The sequence below is a fragment of the Podarcis melisellensis genome (assembly GCF_964234715.1).
Source record: "Podarcis melisellensis genome assembly, chromosome: 6".
In the NCBI taxonomy this organism is placed as follows: Eukaryota; Metazoa; Chordata; class Lepidosauria; order Squamata; family Lacertidae; genus Podarcis; species Podarcis melisellensis.
Genome location: NC_138538.1, coordinates 79,347,622 through 79,366,186, shown reverse-complemented (window position 1 = coordinate 79,366,186; position 18,565 = coordinate 79,347,622). Strand labels below are relative to the sequence as shown.

Here is an 18,565-nt window from a genome sequence, read left to right as displayed (position 1 = left end):
TATCTATCTTCATACCCTGCCCACCTGGCTGGGTTTCCCCAGCCACTCTGGGTAGCTCCCAACAAAATTATAAATAAATAAATAAATCTAAAAAGGATAAAACATCAGACATTAAAAGCTTCCCTAAATAGGGCTGCCTTCAGATGTCTTCTAAAAGTCAGATAGCTGTTTATTTCCTTTACATCTGATAGGAGGGCATTCCACAGGGTGGGAGCCACTACCGAGAAGGCCCTCTACAGACTATATATATATTTATGAGAGCTGAGGAGTTCCAAGGGATGTACTGCTGGGTATCTTTTCTCTGAATGATAGGGCAGTGGAGATGTAAGGTTGTATATTAACAGATTGAAAAGCAGGGTGTGAGCAAGCCTGCTGTCATGTCGCCTGTAAGATTATACTGCCGGTTCTCCCAGTTTCTGTAGCTAGAAAGCAGTTGTGTCAGTTTCCCCTTCACCTGAAGCAGCAAAATGTCTTGGGCTGACCCTAGTTGCCACACAATCTACCAAGCACACCTCTCAGGGGCCACCCTTGCAGGTGAATGAACCATTTGGAGGATCAACCACAGCCAAAGTAAGAAACAAGAACCTTCCTTTTGTCAAATTCTGGATTCTAATCAGGCAATTCTAATCTTCACTCAAACCGTAACGACAGACCCGTTTTCAATACTGAGACAGCAAGGCTTTCATCACTACGCTAAGCGCACTGTGAAGCCACCTCTATAAACGTTAAGATAGCGTGATGCTTTCAAGGCCATGCCTTTTTCAAATTTTGCAAAACATTTTCAGAGTCTCAAAAACAACATCTCAACATCTAGCAACAAAATTGTTTCCCTTTTGTCTGTTCTCGGCCTTCCTTCCTGCTAGCACTTGTATCCTCTGCTTGTTTATGGGTTGTTTTCTGCAACACGCTGGTTTTCTGCGAAAACTGCCATGTTTTCTGTGTAGATGTCGGAAGGGGAACATCACTGTTATCAGTAAGCCAAAAGTTCCTTCTATCTCCATCTGTGCTTGTTTGGCAGACCAGTCAGGAAACTGAAAGTTAGCATAATAGGCTGCTCAGAAGGACCAGGGAGCCACTCAGATGCTATGCACCACAAAACTAATTATTGGCAAACAATAGTCTCTCAGCGAAAGCCCTGAGTCTGAACCCTGATAACATGGATATTTTTAGGAGCTAAATGACAAGTTCGTAAAGAAAGTAGGAAATGATTGAAAGGGCAAGGAGGGTGGGGAAGGGTGTAAGAGAAAAAATATTATGATGTCTAAGCTGTCCACTACAAAGCCAATTATAGCAATTTAAATCTGAAAATGTAAAATGTAAGAAGTGTACGTTAGCAACTCAAACCATTCAGTGAGTCCCTCCATGTGTACATGGGTGGTGCTGTGGTCTAGACCACTGAGCCTCTTGGGCTTGCCAATTGGAAGGTTGGCGGTTCGAATCCCTCTCTCACTTACCCTACTTGAACTCCCATACTGCCTTATATCTTACAAGTATCTCCTTATATAACAGGTGACCTCCCTGGGCCTAGAAGTGTAACTTATGTATCACCCAGTGGCAAATATGTTGAGCAAGGTGTTCAAGGAGGTGGTGGTGGTCCAGCTTCAGGCATACTCAGAGGAAACTGATTACATGGATCCATCCGAGACTGGTCTCAGGCCCGGCCATGACACTGAAACCACCACCATGGTTGCCCTGATTGGTAACGCTTGTCAGAAACAAGATAGGGGAGTATGACCATGATCCTTTAACAGCTTCTGATACTGTTAGATGTGGAATCCTCCTCCTCCTCATTATTATTATTAATCACCACATGGATCAGTGATTTTCTCCATTTCTCATGAAACCTCATGGCAAAGGGCATTTGTACTGGTATGGAGAAAATTGCCCAGGTTGCATGGTATGTCACTGCACAACAAATACGTCATCATGAAGCATCACCACCCACATGGAACTATATAAAAATGGGCTCCAGCTGGCAGCCATAATGTTCAAGTATGTAGGTCCAAGATCAGGGATAGCCAATGCAAAGTCTTCCAGATGCTTTGGACTCCAACTTCCATCATTGCCAAACATCAGCTATACTGATTGAGTCTGACAGGATTTGTAGTCCCAAACATGTTGACTGCCCTTGTCCTAGCTGCTTTAAGCTTGTGTAAAACATGAAGGAAGTGTGGGATGTATCATCCCTGAAGCAGTCAAGTACAATATTTTCCTGTTGCCTAGAGTGGACACACAGGGGAATGTGGCTCCAGACAGGGAGGACTTCCTGTCAAAGCTGCTCTGGAGTCTCCTCCCCTTGTGTGTGACCAGGTAGATGGGCATGACCCTAGCTGACCATGTAACTGTACTATGTAACTGTAACCACAAGATAAAACCTGCCTTCAGATTACTGCTGTGAACTGAACGTAAGTAAAACTTTACTCTTACTTTTAAAGAATACTGTCGTGTTATTATTATTTTAAAGAGGAAATAAAAGGAAAACTTACCAGGAACAAGCCAGACTGGACAAGCCAGACTGGATTGATTAATTTAAATGATTCTAACGAATCATCAACTTGCTTCCAACAAGCTGCAAGGAATGTGCTCTGCTGCTTGCTCACTAATGTGAGTGAGGAGGAATAATATTTAATCAATAGATCCTACCTTCCTCAACATTCCCACAGAAAGCTGCACTTCAAGAGAGGTTGCATTTAGGGAGCAGGATCATCCCAAATATTTGGCAGGAAGAAGCAGTTTACCTCAGACAGCGTGTTTTGGAATACCACTAAAAGGCAGCAAAATGTAAATTATTTAGTTTAAATACTCTGACCATCATCGGGATAGTCTGTCTTGGGCATCAAATGTTTTGGGACATCACTATTAGGAAGGTGTTTTTATAATGCATGCTATTGGAGATATGCTGATATTATCAAATGAATGAAATCTCCTCTAAACAAAAAAAATTAATCTGCTGAGAAACAGCAGTCAATACAAAAGTCTTTAAAAAGCTGATCAAAAGTTTCACAGTGCTCATTACCTTTCATAGTCTCAACCAACACTTTCACTCCTCTTATGTCAGCTTTTGCAGCAAAGTCTAGTTCAGATAGCTGCCAAAATTTATTGCAAATTTTGCAAAGCTTTTGACCTGTATCGTCTTATTAAACTTTTATGAAAAATCAATGGAGTTCAATCATGTTATGGGCTGTTCCTCACACACGTGTCAGTGGTAAACGGAGAAGTCTATTTATCCCAAAGTCTGAAGGGAAGATGTTTCAACTGATGAAGGGGTCTGTTTGTAGCTACATGTTTTGTGCTGCCTGTGAACTTCAAGCCAAGTTCTTAACAAAATGACATAAAATAATCAACTGGACAGGGTGGAGTGGAAATCAAAGTGAAGTGTGCTAGCGACAAATTCTCTTCTAATAACATGAATCGATATGTAAGTTCCAGTGAGTTCAGTGGGGCTAACCCCCACAGGTGAGTGTGTACACTGCAGATTTAGAATAATTTAGGATTATTTTCCTGTTGTTTGGGACACTTACAGAACTCCATGAACTTTGTTTTAAAAACAAGTTTCTTCAGTTCTTCTTTGCAGAGTTTAGAAACAAAACTTAACCTCCGATAGAGACAACTGTATAAATGCACTGGGAAATTGCACAGCATTAGAAGTGAGGTTTAGAAGTGTGTGTATATATGTGTGTTCAGAATTAATCCACAGAAATTAAATATTTTGCAGATTAATAACTGAGACTTGCTCTTTTAGAAAGAACCTTACAATAGAAGTAAAACCAACTTTACTGTCATCGTCCATCAACTTTCCCAACACGGTATTAAATTAAGAATGCAGCTCAGACTTTCCATGCTTACAGGCATAGTGTGCCACTCCACCATCAATGAAAGAGCTTATACTGAGGAACCCTTTGAAGCGCACAACAAATTAATCTCTCTCTGTTCTCTTGCTTGCCAAACTTGGTGGATGTGTTTGTTTTCATTCCAGCTGCTTTCAGAGAGGCATCACACATCCTCATTGCAACAGAAATATAAGCATTATGACAAATGACCAGGAGATGAAAGCCGTGTGTGGGATCAGCACTAATTGTTAATATAATAGCTAGACTCATTGTTATTGTTGGTTTTACTATAAAAAAACAGAAACCATATTTAGCAACATACGTTTTTCTGACCAAAAACAACAACATCATGAAAAAGTTTCAAAAAGCAAAGGGTGAAAGGGAATAAAAAGGGTTGCTGAACTGGTGGCAGAGTTAATGAAGTCATTACAAGATGATTTGATTTCAATCTGGATGTTTTCATATACAGTGGTACCCCGCAAGACGAACGCCTCGGAAGATGAAAAACTCGCTAGGCGAAGGAGTTTTACGTTTTCTTAGCCGCTTCGCAAGACGCATTTCCCTATGGGCTTGCTTCCCCGCTGTCCCCGGACCTCTTTTGAAGCAAGGGGCGGCGGGGAGAAGATCGCTTCTCCCCATTGCCAGCCCCTGTCCCTGGACCCCTTTTGAACCAAGGGGCAGCAACGGGGAGAAGCTATATATATATTACTATATATATTAAATGACAGTATTGAAAATTATGCCCATAACTTTTCCATTCACATCCTGCTTCCAAAATTTTGCCAATCTGAAGCCATCAAGCAGTATGTGGGTGCCATTCTGTTTGTAATCCCCAGGAACTGCCTCTGACAGTTGAGGCAAAATATAGGCATCATGGCTAGTAGCTATTGAGAGCTTAATGTGCCATAAATTGGTCTAATCTCATTTTAAAGCCATCTGAGTTGGTGGCCATTGCTACATCTTGGGGAGCTCCAACTCCTGCCCAAAGAAGCTGCATGTTGTTGCTGGACTGTGTGTTATCTTTCTGGAGCCAGATGAAAACCAATTTAATTTTCCCAATCTTTTAACTGAAGATGTAACATTTATATTCTCAATTGTTTTTTTTTTAATGCTTTAATTGTTCTATGTTGCTTTATTACTATATTTTATTAATAAAGTGCTAATTGAAGAGGAGTACAGTATATATGGGACGCGGGTGGCGCTGTGGTCTAAACCACTGAGCTTGGGGTTGCTGATCGGAAGGTCAGCAGTTCGAATCCCCATGAAGGGGTGAGCTCCCGTTGCAGTTTGAAAGCAAGTAGCTAAATAGGTACCGCTCTGGCAGGAAGGTAAACAGCGCTTCCGTGCGCTGCTCTGGTTCGCCAGAAGCGGCTTAGTCATGCTGGCCAGATGACCTGGAAGCTGTACGCCAGCTTCCTTGGCCAGTAAAGCAAGATGAGCGCCACAACCCCAGAGTCATCCGCGACTGGCCCCAACAGTCAGGGGTCCCTTTACAGTGTGTGTGTGTGTGTGTGTGTGTGTATAATCTGTCAAATAAATAAGAATGAAGACAGTGATAATGGAGTGAAGTTTTTTACTTTCCACATCACCTTGCCTTTTATATTACATATGACTGTATCCAATGTTAAGGTAAAGGTAAAGGGACACCTGACCATTAGGTCCAGTCGTGACTGACTCTGGGGTTGCGGCACTCATCTCACTTTATTGGCCGAGGGAGCCAGCGTACAGCTTCCGGGTCATGTGACCAGCTTGATTAAGCCGCTTCTGGTGAACCAGAGCAGCGCATGGAAACGCCGTTTACCTTCCCGCCGGAGCGGTACCTATTTATCTACTTGCACTTTGATGTGCTTTCGATCTGCTAGGTTGGCAGGAGCAGGGACTGAGCAACGGGAGCTCACCCCACCACAGGGATTCGAACCGCCAACCTTCTGATCAGCGAGTCCTAGGCTCTGTGGTTTAACCCACAGTGCCACCCGCGTCACTTCGTATCCAATGTTAGTCCTACTCAAAATGTGATGATATAGAAATACGTTTATAAAATAAACTTTCTCTTTTTATCTACCGGTATAAAGTGCCATTTTGGAGAGATTTCAATCTTGATTGTTATTGGCCAAGAAAAGTTACAGTTATACCATAAAAAAAAATCAGTAAGGAAATCCCATATTTATTAGCACATATACCGTAGATTTGATCAGTTTAAACAACAATTATCTCTTTTATTTGATTGATTTCTTACCCACCTTATGTCCTAAGGTCCTAGGGTGGTTTAGCAGTATTTAAAATAAGATAAAACAGTTGCAATTATAAAGCACATAAAGCCATTCCAAATGGAATAGAATGGTATAAATTTAGCCAAAGTCACCTTCACTGCCAAAGGCCAGGGGGGAAAGCTGCTTCTTTAACATACAGCAAAGGCTGCACAGTGAAGATGCAAGATGCATCTATGGGGACGGAGTTCCCCAATTTAAGGGCTGCCACAGAAAAAGCTCTCTCCCAGCCTCCACAGTTCCAAGGGTGGGGAAAATATTAAGAGAGCCCCCCCTACAGATCTTAACGTTACTCAACTAAAGCCTTAGCTTTGCATAAAGGAAACAGGAAATGAAAAATAAAATATTAAGCTTCCCTTCCAATGAGTGACACCTTTTTATTAAATTGCAAGCTATGTCACATTGCCTTCAAAATCTCAGAGGACATCAGGTTTGGCAATATGCAAAGTTATTTAAATTTAGTTGTTTAGATTTAATTATTACTTAATTGGTTAAATTGCAGTTGATCAATCAAACATTATTTAAACAGTGTGGAGCCCGAACACTTACGTTTGAAAGCTACTCTATATTCATTAGGAACATCTCTTAAGATAACACGACAGTCATTAAGTTCAATAATTATTCCTTTCTGTGTGCAAGTCTATACACAACGGCCACAATCAGAACACTCCCTGGAGCCCAGTATATTCATAGCTTCCTGTTCTCTTTTACATGATAGGAAGCTTCATTGTGCAGTCACAAATTCCCCACTGCGCACACCAAATTGTGTGCTCTTCAGGAAGACCCACACAGAAGAGAGATGGATCTGGATAGCAAACATAACATAGTCATGCGACCCCTGAACTACGCGCTAGGAAAAATCTTTCCTCTTTAACCAGGCCTTTGGCTAATTGACATCCAATGCCCTTTTAAAATGGGGGAGGGGGTTATTGGGTTATTTTTGTTTTTATTTTGATTGTGTATTTGGTTTTTTTATATATATTGTGATTTTATCCTGTGAACCGCCCTGAGACCTGCAGATATAGGGCGGTATACAAAATAATGATGATGATGATGATGATGATGATGATGATGATGGAGGCAGGGGTGTGTAAAGACAGATGAAGATAGCTATTTTGGTGTTTCCATCTTGTATTTTTATGTCGGGAACATAAGATCTATATATAATAATAAATTTATGAAATTCAGGGTAGCCTCCTCAACCTAGTGATCAGCAGATGTTAGGGACAAAACTGCCATCATCCTGGACAACAGACCATGCCAGCTGGGGTTGATGGGAGTTGTAGTTCAAAACTTCCGGAGGGACCAAGCTGCTTCAACGCTTTCCCTCCCTTCGTTGCACCAACATATTGTTCTATTTACCGGTAGATGGTACAAGGACACACAGCCACACACCCAAACCCCTATAGCTGGCTTAACTGCTTAGACAAATTCTCTTCTGTATACAATGCTTCCTTTGGTACTTCCACTGTAGACGGCTGAATTATTTATTCAAAAATCACTTCTTGCACCTTTTGCCAGAGGCTATTGACTCTATACAAAGGGTCAGGGCTTAAAACGTGACACCTTTGCTCAGTGGTGGGTTGCCTTCATATTAATATACGCAGTGTAAATATTTAGCCTTGTGCACAACATTTGATGACAGTGTAGTATTCAATGCTGGATATTTGCTTGTTCCAATAACACTTAAAAATTGTGGTGCTGGTATAGTAATTCAATTTAATTTTACTTTTAGACCAACCGCCTCCCATCATATCAATGCATATTTATAAAATCCAGCAATAATTCCCTTTAAATATTTGAAATATACATCTCTGTCCAACAATACATAATCACTATAGTATACAATAGAAAATAAAATGACCAATTTACAGATTGGCTCCCAAGGGCCATGATAAAAAAATGGCTCTTTAAGGACTGTGTAAAACTGCCAAGGGATGAGGCCTGATGGATCACGTTTAGAATACGGTTCCGTAACTGGGAGGCCACCTTTGAAATGGTGTAGCATGTGTAATTGCATTTGCTCACCTGGCTAACTTGTCTCTTTCAGCTTAGGCTTCTTCTTCTGTTGCTTCCACCCAGTGCTTAATTTTAGATGGCAAGCTTGTAAGTGCAGGAACTAGTACTAGTAGGATTCATCATCAGCATCTAGTGGAGAGATTATCGGTTTTAAAACCACTCATAGTGTCAGCCAAAATTAACCTTGAGGTGCAAGAATAGTCTTTTTAAAGGTACACAAAATGGTCTAACTACAACTTTTAAAGGTACACAAAATCCTAACTACAACTTAAATTTACAAGATCACACTTTCATTGATTGAGGTCAGTTTACAAGAAGTGCCTTTAACAGGTAATCAAAATATTGCATTTAATGCCCTCTATGATCGTACATTGTTATTTAAATCACCTTTTGGTAACACTGTATGGCCTGTGTAGCCAATGCAGAACTTCACATGTGTTAAGTGAAACAGGAATTAGCAAAATTCCAGCAGCCTGCTTAAATGATAAGAAACCATTTTAAGGAAGGGATCTCCTAGGGAGTACGGAAAAACCTGCAGCTGAAGGCAAGGAAGTCCGGATATGTAACTCAGCACAGGCATAAACAGGAAGTTGAGCAGCTTGCATTTGGATTGACAAACTGGCTCCAAGGGCTCATCTAAAGGCACGAGGTTTGACCTCTGTCAAGCATGAATGCAGAGGCTTTGGAACAGTCTGATACACTTGAAGGTACAGACCTTATACAAAGCAAATGGGCAGCAAGCAGAACTGGAGCTCTCCAAGCACACAGGACTGGCTCAGTCCAGAATAAATCTCTTCTATGTAATGGACTGAACAAAGTCTCATTGTGTATGCAGACAAGCACTCCTATTTTAGTTCATTTCAGTTTTATCCTATTTGCTACCCTTCTTTTAACCTTTACACATTTCCCAAACACACCTACTCCTCCCAAAATGGCAAACTCTTCTTTCTTTGCTTTCGTTTTTCAAAAAAGTGAAATAGCACCTATACTGTACATACATCCACACACATTTGATACAGTTTGCTGGCAAAAGTGGGAACCTGGAGCAATCATGTCCTGGAATCATGAACTAGACAGCCTTTTTAAAAAGAAATTTGGTGTAAAGAACAAACAGATGAAACCCCCCACCTGCAAATTCATTTTTTAAAAAAGGTAATGGAAGAGGCTCCAATAATGAAGGCACATGGAAAGCTGCCTTAGATTAAGCCAGATCATTAGTCCATCCACCTCAGTAACGGTCCACTTGTTCTGCCACTAAGCTGCAACACTTATCCAAGAATGGGTGGAACGATAAGCAACTTAAGGAGAAAGAGACATCTCTTCAAATCAACTTCCAGAAAATGTGAAGACCTAGTTTGGCTATGTAATTCTGCAAGAGTTTTTCCTATGGATATATTATAGCTGCATACAGTGGTACCTCGGGTTAAGTACTTAATTCGTTCCGGAGGTCCGTTCTTAACCTGAAACTGTTCTTAACCTGAAGACCACTTTAGCTAATGGGGCCTCCTGCTGCCACCGCGCCACCGAAGCACGATTTCTGTTCTTATCCTGAAGCAAAGTTCTTAACCTGAAGCACTATTTCTGAGTTAGCAGAGTCTGTAACCTAAAGCATATGTAACCTGAAGTGTATGTAACCCAAGGTACCACTGTATCTGCCTGTTGGGATTCAACAGGTTAAGCTTTTTCTTGTACAGAAACACAATTATGGGGAAAGCATCATTCCTTGAAATTCCGTCTCATCCGACATCATCTTACTTGTGCGCAGCAAATTTGCATATGGCACAAAGTGTGTGTAGATTTGCAAGTGGGAGGAAAAATAAAGTAAAACAAATCCTGATGGTTCACCTGTCAGTTAGAAGAATAGTAAGGCTGGAAAAGAAGTCCGCAAAGGAGATCTGCTAACTAGAAACTAAGATCATTTAAAATACTTGGGAGTAAGCAATTAGCATACAATGGACTGTTCCCTGCTGTTTAAATGCTCTGTAGCACGTACAGCGTTTTCATACATAAGCAACAATAGTTTACAAAAGTGTCGGCAGGCAGTGGATGGAGCTAAGCAGCTCAGAGGTGACACAATATAAACTTCACCACATGAAATACTGGAAGTTGATGTAAACAGCTTTTAATAGCATTGAACATTTGCTCACTTTGTTTAGCCCATCTGGATGTTCCATTGTGCTCACTTCAGCGGTGACTGCCGTTGGGTGACAGTTGATATATGTTAAGTACAAGCAAAGTGCCGCAGCCCATTTGAGGGACCCTCAGGAGAACATTTACTGTTTTGCGAAATATTCTGTCAAGCCTGCTACAAACGTCACCTGCATCCTTAATGGCTCTGTGCCAAAGTCCTCTGGCTTTATTATTATTATTTTAATCAAAGGCGAGTTTAGCTTTTACTGTTTGTAAGGTTAGGCAAACTATGCCAAAGTTCTCCCAAGCTACTTGGGAGTGTATCAGCTGACAGGAATGGTTTTCAATATGGCTCGAAGAATAATGAAAGAGAGCCACTCATTCCAAGAGACTTTGGCTCATTTGATATGTAAGCGTCGCAACAAATCAAACCGTCAGGAAGCAACAAAAGAGCAATTTAGTAATAAATAAAACAATGGAGCTCTACTTAATCAAAAGGGGGAATTGATATTCTAAAACCTATAAACTGTTCCATGTACATAAAACAATGTGCTGCACTGAATTTTTGTAGCATTCTCATCACAGTAGGTTATGCAGCCCTAATAGACCTGGTCAGCAATTAGGGATTTGCTTTAAGAAATTTAGTGGTGAATGAAGACCTTAATTCCAGTCCCCATTATTGCACCCAGGGCAGAGATTAGACAAACTCAGGCAAACAGATGCTGGAGGTTGGCAGTATCACTAGCCCTGCATAATCATTCCACCTGAACCACCCTCCTCCCTCAACAAGGATAGGATAGGTTCCTTGTGGATAAAGGCAGCATAGTGGGGGCATAGCATTTATAAACCCATAGGATATCATTTATAGTGAAGTTATCTTTATCCCTCTTCAGTTCTTTGTGATAGGGGTCCTATCAACCCTATTTGATAGTATAGCCATGTTCCTTCTGAAATAAAATGTTCTCTTTGTGTATCTTCAGGGGCACTGTGAGTTAGTCAAAAATATCAACCCCATGTCTTCACTGAGGGAACTAATGCACCTTGACTTGAGGGTGCATGTGGGGTTACTGCTCAGCAGCAGACAGCAAAAATGTCTTAGCTTAGCTCCCGTTAGTACCTAGTGCTTCCATCAACCCTTCTTTTTTTTACTTCAGAATTTAAGATTGTGGAGCCAGAGGTCACCACCTCTATCCTGGGGTATAATCCTGCATTCCTCACCTAGCCCATCCCACACGCGGACATCCTATGTTAAGGACTGCTGTTAGGTTAATTCTCCATGAGCCAGCAGAGATTATTCCCCACAATGCACCTGCAGGCATATTGTGATTGTTTTACATGTGCTACTGGGCAGATTAGGCGAGTAACTTTGTGTACAAAAGGGCTCAGGTTACAGAACAGCGTGTTGGTTGTGGTAGGAGATAGCCTTCAACAATTCCTGCGGTGTTTGCACATCACAGTGCACCATAAACCATGGCTTGTGCACTAGCAAAACTGCTTAATTCCACCCAGAGAAAGCAAACCACCACCTTGGATTTATCATTGCATCCAATGACCTGTAAGCCAATAATAAAATTTGGCTACAGGTTGTGATTTGTTTGGAGTAACACTAAACCAGGCAGGGACCATGTTTCCCTCCCTCATAGGCTCTGTACACGTAAGATTGAAGATTGAATGTGGTTTGTGGGGGAAACACATCAAAATGTAGCATTTCATTACAAACGACAGGATAAAGGTTTGTTGTGGTTAATGCTGCCAGACTTGCAGCAGGAGTGCACTGGATGCTGAGTAAACAGGAGCGTATACACAGCCTTAGTGTGAGCTGGGAGAGGGCAGGAACCTTGTGGTTTATGCCTTATAATGTGCAAACATTGCCATTTCCATTCTCTTCCCTCTTTATTTCTTCTATTAGTTTAGCAAAGGGGCTGGTATACTTAGCTTGTATGTCAGTTAAGGTCCCGAGAAAATGCATATTGCTGAATAATTCAATAACTGGTGCATAATCATACAGGAAAATTCAACACATCACTCTAATTGTTAAGCTATGGAAAACTAACAAGCATGTCATTTCAACAAAAGTCAAAAGGGATGGTCAGTTAGGGCTGCAGTTCTATACCCACTTACCTGGGAGCAAGCCCTATCAAACTTAGTGGGCCTTATTTCTAAGCAGGCATGTCTAGAATTGTGTTGTAAATTATCTATTTAAAAGGCACTGGTGTGTGTGTGTTTTTTCTATTTATGTGGACCATGTAAATAAATTAGGGGTCACCGGCCTTTTTTGAGAGGAGGGAGTGGTGAGTGTAGGGCATGCCTCTACTTGGTACTTTAAGGCAGAAACTGCTTGCATCCTTTACAGGTACCAAGCAGATGAAATATGTTATTACAGGTTTTAGTTGGGTTCTGCTTGATGTCAGGAGTTTTTAGACTGGTTTCAATGTAATGTTGCTTTAATTGACTATATCTTATTTATGATGTACTCCACTCTGGGTTCCCAACCAGGAGGGCCATACAGAAATAAAATAACAATTATAATACAGTATTAGTAGAAATACTAATAGTCATTCTAATCTAGCACTCGTCTGCAAAACCTCACGCTTCTTTATGTCATATCTCAATTGCTCACAGTGTAAAACAGCACACTTCAAAAAGAAGAGAGAGCAGTGCAGTCCCAAATTGTCTATTCAAATGTAATGGGGGCTGCATTGCAAGCACATCACATAGGATTTTCGTTACTGTTGACTAGACACACCAGTCAAATTAATAGAAGCTGAAGCTTTCCATTTACTTACAAGGCAGGTATTTTGTGAGCAGCTGTTCCACACATTCCTCTGCATCACTCCAAACCTCAGCCCTGTGCTATATACTCTGTGTTTCTTCCTTCCCTTCCTTGTCTTTGGTCATTTTGTGTGTGTGGTTGTCAGTGCAAAGCTGTCTATCAAAACAAACTTCCATTGTCGCAGGAGCCTCAGTTCCAACCATGATTGTGTTGGATTTTTAACTTCAGGCACTATTTTAAAAACCAACGTTGAGAGTAAATAAATACATTGTGATATAGCCTCGCCTTATGCCAGAATTCAGTGACACTTATGCCAGAATTCAGTGTGGGTTTCTTTGAGTAAGCCCTACTGAACTTACACATAAAATTAGGCTGTATATATGTGTGCATCAGACTGCAGTCATAATGCCTTCCCCAAAAAGTCAATTTTGATAAATGTGCAAAATAAAATTGCTGATGCAAATAATAAAAAAAAGAACCTCCCTTTGTTGGCTTCACTTCAAAAGCTAACCAAATCAATGTCTTTCATGACATAGTTACCAAAACATTTAGTCCAGTAACAAGAAGAATAATATAAATCAATAGAATACATGTTAAAATATTTCTTATGGCAAAATTCATGGCATTTTTTGCATTAAAAAGATAATTGGATGCATAGCTTCATCCTAACTGTTTATTTTCATGCTGCCTCTTGCCTTTCTAGTATAGTGTCATCTTTTGTGCTTTAAAAATAAAAGTGACTAGACTTGTCCTTTGAAACAAATTACTATTATAAAAGAGGAAGTGTAGTCAGTGACACTGAAGTTCTCCAACAGCTGATGGATGTCGGTACTGTAAAACTGAATGCCACCTAGTTGGTTGTGGGGGGGGGGGTTAAGCAAAGATGCTAATTCTGCTGATTAAGATATTGTTTTCCCCCTCTTGTGCCCTATTCATTATGCAAGGCTGCAGAATATGAAGTGTGGTGTGTGATCCGGGCAATCTAATGATCTCCCACACCTGCTCATCTGGTACAATTTTAATTAACACTCCAAGGAGGTTTGTCAAGAGTAATCAAAAACATTGTCGCTTATAAAGCTGTGGCAAGAAATCAATAGTTTTCATCAGAAAAGGTAAGGTCTGGCATAACTGAACCATTTAATTGCTTCATTCCAATAAACAAAAAAACCTGCACATTTTAATGACTTGATTCTGGAGATCAATATCGAGCCGCATATTGCATTAAACAGCAACATGTGGTGGGGACGTTCGCAGTCATTTCCATTCAGAAGGCTGCATTCCTCTTTTTTATTTTCATCCTGAATGGCAATGGGTTGCTGAGCCTATGCAGTGCTATGATTTATATCAAATGAGTGACCTCTAGGGCTGTAAGACTCGAACGGGTGACTAGTTCTCAATGGTAAGCTACTGGCACTTGACAAAGTGCCTGGAGCAGAATGAATTTACTTCTCTTTTCCTCAATCATCAACAGGCTCTGCCCTGACCCCCATACTGACTCCTATAACAAGATCCCCTGTCTGGGACTGAAAAATTTACTGTCATGTCTACTTCTCATTGAGCTCAAGTGAGTACTTCTGTCACCTTCAGTGAACTGAGTCTGTAAAAGATTTAACTAAACACCAGTCGCACTTTAAAAACTAAGTAAGTACATCTCATATAACAAAGATAACCTTTGAGCACATCACTTCTTAAAAGCTACTTTGCAACTACTGGTGTTGGCAAAGCCAGATCTATTATTGCTGCTTTGTTCTGCCTTTCTGTTACATGTGCAAACACATGCCGTGGCAATCATTTACTCTAGAATAAATTGTTCTAAAAGATACGGGATTGCACCAGAGAAAGTCTGTTCACTACTGCGGCCAGTTCTGTAAAATCTCTTAATATTGTTTCATTGTGAAGAACAAAACACAATAAAGACCTCTCAGTAGGCTAAATACTTGGGCTGATTTAATTATGCAGTTGTTTTTCACATATACTACCCTGAGCCCCAGGATGATAACCTAATGCTGAAAATCCTACCAGAGTTCTTGAAGAGAAGCTTACTTCCAAATTAGTATCTGCAAGAATTGCAATCCAAGGATGAGATCCTAAACCGAGTTAAGCTGAAAAGCTCAAACAACCTGCTATGGACTAACCACATTTAAACCAATAGGTGGTTTGAAGGCTGTATCTTAAAAACTTTGTGATTGCATCAACTACTGTAGAAATAAATAAAATCACTCCCTTGGGCTGTGATTTGTATACACACACACACAAAGACCATGAACAATAAATAAATAAATATCCAGGCTAAAGTTTAACGGGTTTGAATTTATGTAGCTTCTCTGAAATCAAAGTAAAATATATGCTTTTACTAATATGAATAAAATATGGGAATACCTTTTAAATACATTTAATGCACTATATACTGCATACACAGAGCATGCTATGTCACAGTGCTCATATGCATACAGAGAGCCAGAGAAAGAGAGAAATTGTACTTTCATTAACTTCTGCATTTACGTTTTTGCAATAGCTCTTAACATTTTTAGTGGGGGGGGGGGTTTCTAAACCCTTTTTTCACTATTTCAAAAAGCAATGAAACAGAGTACACAAAAGCTATCCAAATATGTAAAACACATGGTGTGTGTGTGTGTAGTTGACCTACCCACAAATACAGTGTGTGTTATTTAATCATTTTAACTAGACTGTTTAAAGTCATAAAAATTAAAATTTCAAGACCCCCCTACATCAACAATAAGGCAATTAAACGAGTGACATTTGATGTTTTATTCCAACCTCTCACTAAAGCCTTACACCAAATTTTCACTCCCTCTTTAATTTTCAATTCTTCTGCCCTCCCTGCTTCATAGCTCCTAGCTATTGGCTTTTACAATCTGTCCCTAGAGAGCCAGGAGTTATTACCCCTGTCGATGGAAGAGAAAGGGATGTTATTCCCTTGTCACCCTCTTCGGCTCCAGCAGATTCCTAGGTCTGATCTATAGCCTTCATTGGAGAAAAGCGTCTGACACGCTGTTAGTTCTCAGTCCTGTCAGATCCATCTACCTGTGCTACCCGCATTAGTTACTGGAGCTGGAATGACACTCAAGACTCACAGGAGTCAGACCAAAGGATTTCAGGAACAAAACTCCACAAGCACACTTTTTAGTAGTAAGTGGAATGTCAGTTGCAAGACATGTAAAATCAGCAGTGAGAGACATGTGCAGCATGTGTAAATTCACCAGACTAATTCCTGGGCAGCTGGGAAACTTATTACGTCTGATAAGTGATTTTCAAAGCTTTCATTTATTTCTTTTATTTCCAATTTTTGTCCTACCCCCTTCCCAAAATCCCACTCTTTAAGGCAAGTCATATATAGTTCTTTTTTTAAAAAAAAGAATGACATTTTTTAAACCAGCAACTGTAGAAATAATTTTTTATTTGATTATATTACCGATGTAATTACCTGGATGTAGTTGGGGATTTTTTGGGGGGAGGGTAGGGGAAAACTGTATTTGATTGTTTGTATTTGATTATATGTTGTTCTTATATTCAACTAATAAAATATTCAAAAAACAAACCAACAAACAAAAAGATTCCACCCACTCTACATATATGTTGCAATTTATGTCCAAAATTTGGTGAATGTCAATTTGCACATATGAATGTGATCAACACTAGCTGAATTATATGAGACCCAAACAAAGATATATATTTCCCCCCAGTTTTTAGACATATTTGAGTTAATGCTCATGATTACATTTGGGTGAAGGCAACATTCATCAGCGCTATTGAGTTTTCAGACACTCATAAAAATTCAAATGGGATTGTCAATATTCACATGTGAACAGGGGCATTAACTGGTGTGTGTGTGTGTCTCACAAACCTGCTAAACTCAGTCTGCTAAAATATAACTCGTATTAGGACATCTTACAGTACTTCCAGAAAGCATAAGCGGTTGGACTTTGGCTAAATTCAAATGTGGGGATTATTGTATTTGTTTTCATAAAATCATATAATTGAAGGGTTGGAAGGGACCCAAAGGGTCATCTAGTACAACCCCCTGAAATGCAGGAATCCCAGCGAAAGCATCCCTGACAGATGGCCATCCAACCTCTGCTTAAAAACCTCCAAGGAAGGAGAGTCTACAACCTCCCAAGGGAAACTGTTCCACTGATAAACAGCTCTTACTTGGGTCCCTTCCAACTTTTAAGATTCTATGAACTATGCGTGGTGTAAAGAAGTACCTTCCTTTGTGTGTCTTGAAAGTTCCAACAGCCAACCTCACTAGATGGCCCTGGGTTATAAAATAGAGAGAAAAGCTTCTCTCTATCCACTTTCTGAGCTCATCTTCCCAGGGGAGTGCACAAACCTTAGGCTTGCTGTGGCTTGCTTTTTGCTTGCTCATGTTTCACTAAACTATGGTTTAATATGACATGGAAATGCGGTCACTGTACAACAGTGGACAGAATTGGTCTCTGCAGTCAGCAGTTTGACTTCACCTCCATTGTCTCTTACACCTTTGCACTCCATTGTTTCTTGAGACAGACAGATTCCAACAAATTCATCACAGTTGCATCTGGAACTCAGGGCAGTTTATAGGGAATTCTGTAATTTTCTGCTCACGTGAATCTTGTAAGGGGAAAGTGACCACTGATGGAGCTTTATGGTTCTGTGAACTGCCCTGAAGGCTTATGATGAAGAACAGTATATCAATCAATCAAATAAATAAATAAATAAATAAATAAATAAATAAATAAATGGTGGAGGGAGGGGCATTTTAACTTGGGTTTCCTATGAAAGCCCATCCTAAATCACTCCACTCCAATATCTCTCAAAACTGAATAATTACAAAGTCTTTCCTTTCCTTCACAAAGTTGCACTTAAATTTGTCAGTTCATTTTGTCAGTGTCATTTTATACTCTTACAATTCATGTGTTCATGGCACGGCCTAGGACCCAGAAAACTTCACATTTTATTCTTCAATCCCTGCTTAATTAAGAGTTAACAAATAGGGATTAACAAATTCATCCTTTGTTTAGTATAATTTTATCCTGTCCCACCCACCACCCCCCAGAAACACTAACTGACAAAGCGGATCACAGCAGCTGAAAGTTAATACAAATAGTTCCACATCCAAAATACTGCTTACATAGTCAAGTGAAATTTCATCTGGAGCCAACCACAAGCAGTGTCTTGAATAACGTTCAAAACAGATTCCCCCACAAGAATTAAATTGTTTTTCTAAATGCACCAACATTAAAGGAAATTCAGCTCCTCAGGCACTACATCTCCAACCCTCTAGGGTATACTCATTTCAATCTTACCTGCAATGAATACAATCTGTAAACCATTTTGTAATACTTTCCTTTTCAATTTGGCAGAAATCAAATAAAAAGGTCATTATTTGGGGGGGGAGGACAATAAACCAGCCGAAGGTATTTTTGCACATTTTTATTGCATCCAATCACCTGGCTGAACAGGTTTTAAAAAGAAAAGCAGCCTGCATGTTTCACCGCAGCTACAGTAAAAGCTTTCCAAACCACTTCTGTCTGTCTTCCTCATCC

The 18,565-nt window shown here is 40.2% G+C and overlaps 1 protein-coding gene and 1 long non-coding RNA gene across 9 annotated transcripts in view; one reads left to right on the top strand and one right to left on the bottom strand.

The window, feature by feature from the left end:
• Positions 1-18,565, top strand: part of NR5A2 (nuclear receptor subfamily 5 group A member 2) — a 302,503-nt gene that overhangs the window by 132,351 nt on the left and 151,587 nt on the right. The gene's annotated exons all lie outside the window — the stretch shown is intronic.
• The window catches only part of LOC309371880, a 124,519-nt gene that overhangs the window by 93,140 nt on the left and 12,814 nt on the right, over positions 1-18,565 (bottom strand). For all 8 annotated transcript variants that reach the window (XR_014169298.1, XR_014169299.1, XR_014169300.1 and 5 more), the window contains one exon: positions 8,126-8,245. This is a non-coding gene — a long non-coding RNA (uncharacterized lncRNA). The remainder of the gene's footprint in view (positions 1-8,125; positions 8,246-18,565) is intronic.